Source organism: Leucoraja erinacea, chromosome 33 (assembly GCF_028641065.1).
Source record: "Leucoraja erinacea ecotype New England chromosome 33, Leri_hhj_1, whole genome shotgun sequence".
Classification (NCBI taxonomy): Eukaryota; Metazoa; Chordata; class Chondrichthyes; order Rajiformes; family Rajidae; genus Leucoraja; species Leucoraja erinaceus.
The window spans coordinates 23,449,046-23,455,045 of NC_073409.1; positions in this window are offsets into that span (position 1 = coordinate 23,449,046).

Sequence of the window (6,000 nt, forward strand, 5' to 3'; positions counted from 1 at the left end):
GGGGAGAGGAGAGGGAGGGGGAGGAGAGGGAGGGGGGGGGGGGGGAGAGAGAGTGCCTTTTTACTTCAACCCAAACCCAAACAACCATTTGCAGGCAGTGCTTTTTTACCTCTAACGCTTGCCTGCCTTCTCCCCATAACCCTTGATTCCACCAGCCCCTAGAGCTCTATCTAACATATCTTCTATGCTATTCAATCGAGGCCGAAATATTATTCACCTCGTTGGAAAGTTTGGAATGATATTTAATGAATATCTGGAAAAATAAAGAACATATATTTTAAAAGATGTATTGCTGTCATGTTTGCTCAAACAGTGACATGTATTCTATAATACTTTAAATAATGTCATAAGAACCTAAGACATGAGGTAGAAGTAGACCAATCAGCTCATCGAGTCATAAAGTCATAGGTATAGAGTCATACAGTGTGGAAACAGACCCTTTGGCCCAACTTGCCCACACCAGCTAACGTGCCTCAGTTAAACTAGTCCCACTTGCCTATACTTGCCCCATATCCCTCTGAACCTGTCCTATCCATTTACCTGTCGAAATGGCACTTAATTGTTATGATATTACCTGCCTCATGACCTCCTCCGCAGCTCGTTGCATACATCCACCATCCTTTGTCAAGCACTGCAATGTCTACAATCGCTCACTGTGAGTTGCAAGACGACTTATATGTTCAGTGCAACAATGATTCAGAACGTCAGGCGAATTGATGTTACAAATCTAGTGTCTGTAAGACAGGCACCAAGCGTCAAAGGGCAAGACCAACTTACATAACCCAGGGGGAAATAGCAACGTGAGCAGGCCTTTAGCCGTTTTTAATCTTATACGCCATTGAGTGTGATCAGTGCTGAACATCCATTTGAATGCCTTATTTGCGCCCTCTCCCTTATTCATTTATGCTTTTTGTGTCTAGCGGAAGAACCATCTCCTCCTTAAATACACATTAGAACTTGCATCTATATTTTGTGTCGGCGAATTCCATGGGTTAACTCCACTTGTGCAGAATTTCGGCACATTGGCCGTCATTACTCAGAGTATTGAGTATAGAAGTTGGGAGTTCATGTTGCAGTTCTATAAGACTTTGGTGAGGCGTCATTTAGTGTTCAGTTTTTGGCACCATGTTATAGGAAAGATGTTCTCAAGCTGCAAAGGGTGCAGAGAAGATTTACGAGGATGTTGCTAGGACTCGTAGGCCTGAGCTATAGTGGTTGGGGGCAGGTTCGGACTTTATTCATTGGGGCACGAGAGGACGAGAGATGATTTTATAAAGGTGTATAAAATCATGAGAACAATAGATCCAGTAAATGCAGTCTCTTACCTTGAGTAAGGCAATCGAGAACCAGAGGATATAGGTTTCAAGTGAGGGCGGGGGGGAAGAGATGTAATCGGATGCTGAAGGTTAACCTTTTTACACAAATGATGGTGGATGTATTGTATTAGTCCAAAGGAGGGAGCTATATCTGCACGGGTCTCCTCGGGGACCCGCGGCAGCGGTACCTGTTTCAGCGCTGCACAATGTCTCCCTCTCTGAGGAGGGGAGCATTCGGGGTCAGTTCCTATCCGACTCAGAATTCGGTGGTATAGCTGGGGAGCATACTTTAAGGCTCGAAGGGCACGAACCAGAAGTGCCAACAATGGCATCTAAATTTGCCATCCCGTCTCAAACAGGGGAGCCTCTGGACGAGGACTTGGCCATGAATATCAACTACCTGGCCTCTCACCAGCTCCAAGATCTGGCCATGGAAGAGACTTCTAATAAATATCACTCTCCTGCCAACTGTGGCTCTTTGAATGTACCGGCCGTTAATCACTCCATCTGGGGTTACATTGGAGGGGGCCAATGTCAGAGCCCAGGAGGTGAAGCTTCAAAAAATATTAAAGTCGCTCGCCTCTGACATCATGGCCTTTGCTAGGTCAGTGGATGGGACGCCCCTATCTGACACTCAACAGGACGCCTTGGCATTAATGTGTAATGCACATTTTCAGCTCAATTGCTTATGGAAGAATGTCATCCGTCCTGCTCTGAACCCAACATTTGCTGCACTGTGTAAATGCAGCAATGTTCAGCCACTGAATTACCTGTTCGTCGAAGATCTGCCAAAGCAGGTCAGGGAGCTGGACAATGAGGCAAAACCGGCATGGCTAATGTAAGTCCCAACAACTCCCAAGGTCTCATCGTACTGGCGGCAGTACCCCTACATTCCCTTCAACACCATACGGTTCACCGGAACTGGTGGGGACGCTGAACCATTGGCACAGAGGTCTTTTTTCGGCCAAGGCTCAAGCCGGCCCATGTCCAAGATGCACGGTGGGCATCCGCCATCAGTCCTACCCTCCAAACCTCGGGGACGGAGACAAACACCATACCACCGGAAACTATTGAGGTATGTGAGTCTAGTTTCTTTACGGAGCATAATTTGTGTGGACAACTTTGTTACTGCCAAACAACTAGTTTCCAGGGCTGTTATATGGCTTGCATCGACTTTTAAGATGCACACTAATCAGTACCCATTCACCGGGAGCACAGGAGATATTTGAAAATTAGCTGGTTGGGACAATCTCAGCCCAGATTATTCACAATTATTAAAACCAGTTCTGAGGCTACACCCGGCTCAGAACCATATTGTGATGGCATATTTGGATAAAATCCTATCATAGGGAAACTAGGAAATTAGCTGAATTATCTGTTTCAGCCATGGACTCATGCTAGAGAGATTGAGGTTTCTCACCCATCCAGTTAAGTCCAAATTGATACCTACTAGGGTAATTGATCTGGGATGTACAATTAACTCTATTCACATGTCTGTGACTCTGCCTTGGGGCAAGCAATTAGAATTAATAAAAGCCTGTAATAATCTAATTGTTAAGAAACAGCATTCTATTGGACTTGTAGCTAGCATACGGCAAACTAGCGGCTGCCTTTCCAGCTGCACAGTTCGGGACTTTGTTCATTTTCATTGATTTTCATAGCAATCAAACTTCATTGCTCCAGTAAAATTTTTGTCGATGCTCCATCAGTCATTTTACAAACTGATGCTAGTGCCCAGGCATGGGGAGCACTCTATGGGCAGAAAGGTTATTGCACCAATATGTATCATGTGCATGTTCAACTTCAGATTAACAAAACTACAATGGTGGCATATGTAAATCACATGGGTGTTATCAAGTCTGTGTCTTATTATAAATTGACTAACCCTATCTGGCACTGGTGTATTACGAGAAACATTTGGGTTTCAGCCATCTACTTACCAGGTAGATTCAACATGGTGGCAGACACCAGATCATGGGAATTCAATGACAACAGAATGGATATTGAATCATGATGTGTTTAACGACATTGTCCCCTGGTATGGCATACCAGGAATTGATTTGTTCGCGTTCAGACTGAATCACCAGTTCCCCAATATGTTTTATGGGAACCAGACCCAGGGGCAGTGGCGGTAAATGCATTCCTGCTACCCTGGGGTGGAATGTTTTTAAAAGCTTCCCCCCATTTTTGCCTCATCAGTCGGTTTGGCTAAGATCAAGCATACTCCGCCACAGGCTTATAGTAGTACCTAACTGGCCTTCACAGCCTTAGTTCCCACTGGTCCTGGGAATGATAACACAGCTTTCCCCATAAGTAGAAATCTTCTCGCTCACCCTGTGACTGGGGAGAACCATCCACTACGTGACCGAATCATTTATTGGTTTGCAGATTCTGAGGAGACTGGATTATCCTGGAGCTCGGATTATCAGAACATACGGTGGAAGCGATCACTACGGCCTGGAGGGAGAGTACTAAAAATCAGTACATCTCTCATATCAAGAAATGGGAGATGTTCTGTTCACTCACGAACATATCATATGACACAGCACGAATAACCGACGTGTTGGAATTCCTATCAACTCTATTCTTCGATCAGAGTTATAGTGCCATTAACAGTGCCAGGAGTGCATTATCATCTTACTTAGTGCTGCGATCGGGACACCACGGTGTTGGGTCTCACCCTTTGATAACTAGGTTTATAAAGGGTATTTTTAATTCTATTCCGTCCAATCCCCGGTACATGGAGATATGGAATGTGAGCGTGGTGCTCACGCTGCTTCGCCAGTGGGCTCCAGCTTCATCCCTATCTTTACCCAAACTCACCCTCAAGGTAGTCATGCTCATAGCGCTGGTTTCAGCACAATGAGTCCTGACGTTACATAAATTGCAACTGGACAGCATGGTTTCCTCTATTAATAATATACCCTTTTTTGTTCATGATTTAATCAAGCAAAGCAGGCCGGGGGTGTCAGGGCTCAAATTAATGTTTTTGGCATACCCCATGGACCATCGGTTTTGTGTAGTCACACACATACTACAGTACATCAAGGTCACCAAGAGCCTCAGAGGCTCCGAATCATCTGTACTCATAAATTACAAAAAACCTTATCATAAGATATCTGTGCAGACCACTTCAAGATGGTTAAAAGAGGTTCTGGCATGTGCAGGTGTGGACACTGACATTTTAAAATCTCACTCCACCAGGGCTGCATCCACGTCAGCAATGGACGAGCCTCTCAACCACATCCTAGCAGCTGCAGGATGGTCGAATGAACATACATTCCAAAGGTTTTATAATAAACCTATTGCCGGACCGGGGGTCGTTGCCAGTTTCATTTTAGATTCTATTTTATAGTTACCCCCCTGGGAGAGAGTGGACTATTATTTTTCTTTGTTAAAGCATCAGCATATTTAAAACTATGTCATGCCTGAATGCATTAAAAATTTTCATTCATCTATGGTCAATTGATGCAGTGTGTGACGCATGGACTCATATCCACGGCATGAAATCACAGAGCTTTAAAATCTTCATGTAGTCACTCACATGACTCCGAAGTAAAATAATGAGATTAAACGAGAACTTACCAGTTTGAAGTTTAATCTTTATTTTATGAGGAGTTACGATGAGCGTTTACGTGCCCACCGCTCCCACCCTCATATTATAAAAGTCATCTGGTAGGTTGTAGTTCTCTCCAATCTTACTATGTTCAGTTCAACTACTGTTATCTGTGATTTTACACCGCTGCTTTGAAGATTGACGCGCATGCGGGCTGACGGCCTTCTTCACGTAATCGCTCATCGTAACTCCTCATAAAATATTATGAAGCGGGTACAATTAAGATGTTCAAAAGACACGTACAATGCAGGGATAGGAGAGGTTTAAAAGGAAATGGGGCAATTGAGAATAGCTCTGGGAGTTACCTTGGTCGTCACGGACCAGTTGGAGCGAAGGGCCAGGCTCCATGCCATATGACAATGTAAGCCTCTTAAATATAATGGGAGTACTTTCCTCCACCACCTCTTGTACTTAGTGAAGGTGGGTCCCTGGAGTAAGGCAGTTGCAGTATTAAATGCATGAATATGTGGTTCCCCATTTTGGTGACTAATTTAACCAAAAAGACAGATAGACCGGGTAAATGAAGTGGTGGCAACGGATGTCCGTTTGGATTTGCTGCAGGATATTTATATGTAATTACAACAGAGGGTTATTTCGTATTTGAGCATTTACATTCCATTTTCTATGAAAATATAGGTGTTCAAGACGTCATTGCTGACTCATGCGGCAACAATATCGCAGTTTTCCCAGACTAACAACTAGAGACTCGATCACAACACACGGAGTGAAATCATCTCCATCCACTGCCCGTGGGCACTGCCCAGATGGATATTTTACCTCCCATCCCCACAGTCTCCTCGATACTCGGCTCTCCCATAAACAGCCGCGCTTCCAGCTGCCAATCTGAGGGATAATAAATTACAGATGAAACCGCAACCATGAAACCATTTATTCAGCGGTACAGCTATTGTGCTTGAGGGACAGTTGATACCAGACTAAATCGAATCTGGATCCTGTGGCGAAGGAGTCATTCAGGGCTCTGCGGTTTGCAACATTTGATCGCACCATGGCAACATCCGATGTCAGGGTCACTGGTGCAGGTCTGAAGGCAAATCCCCCCCAATATGG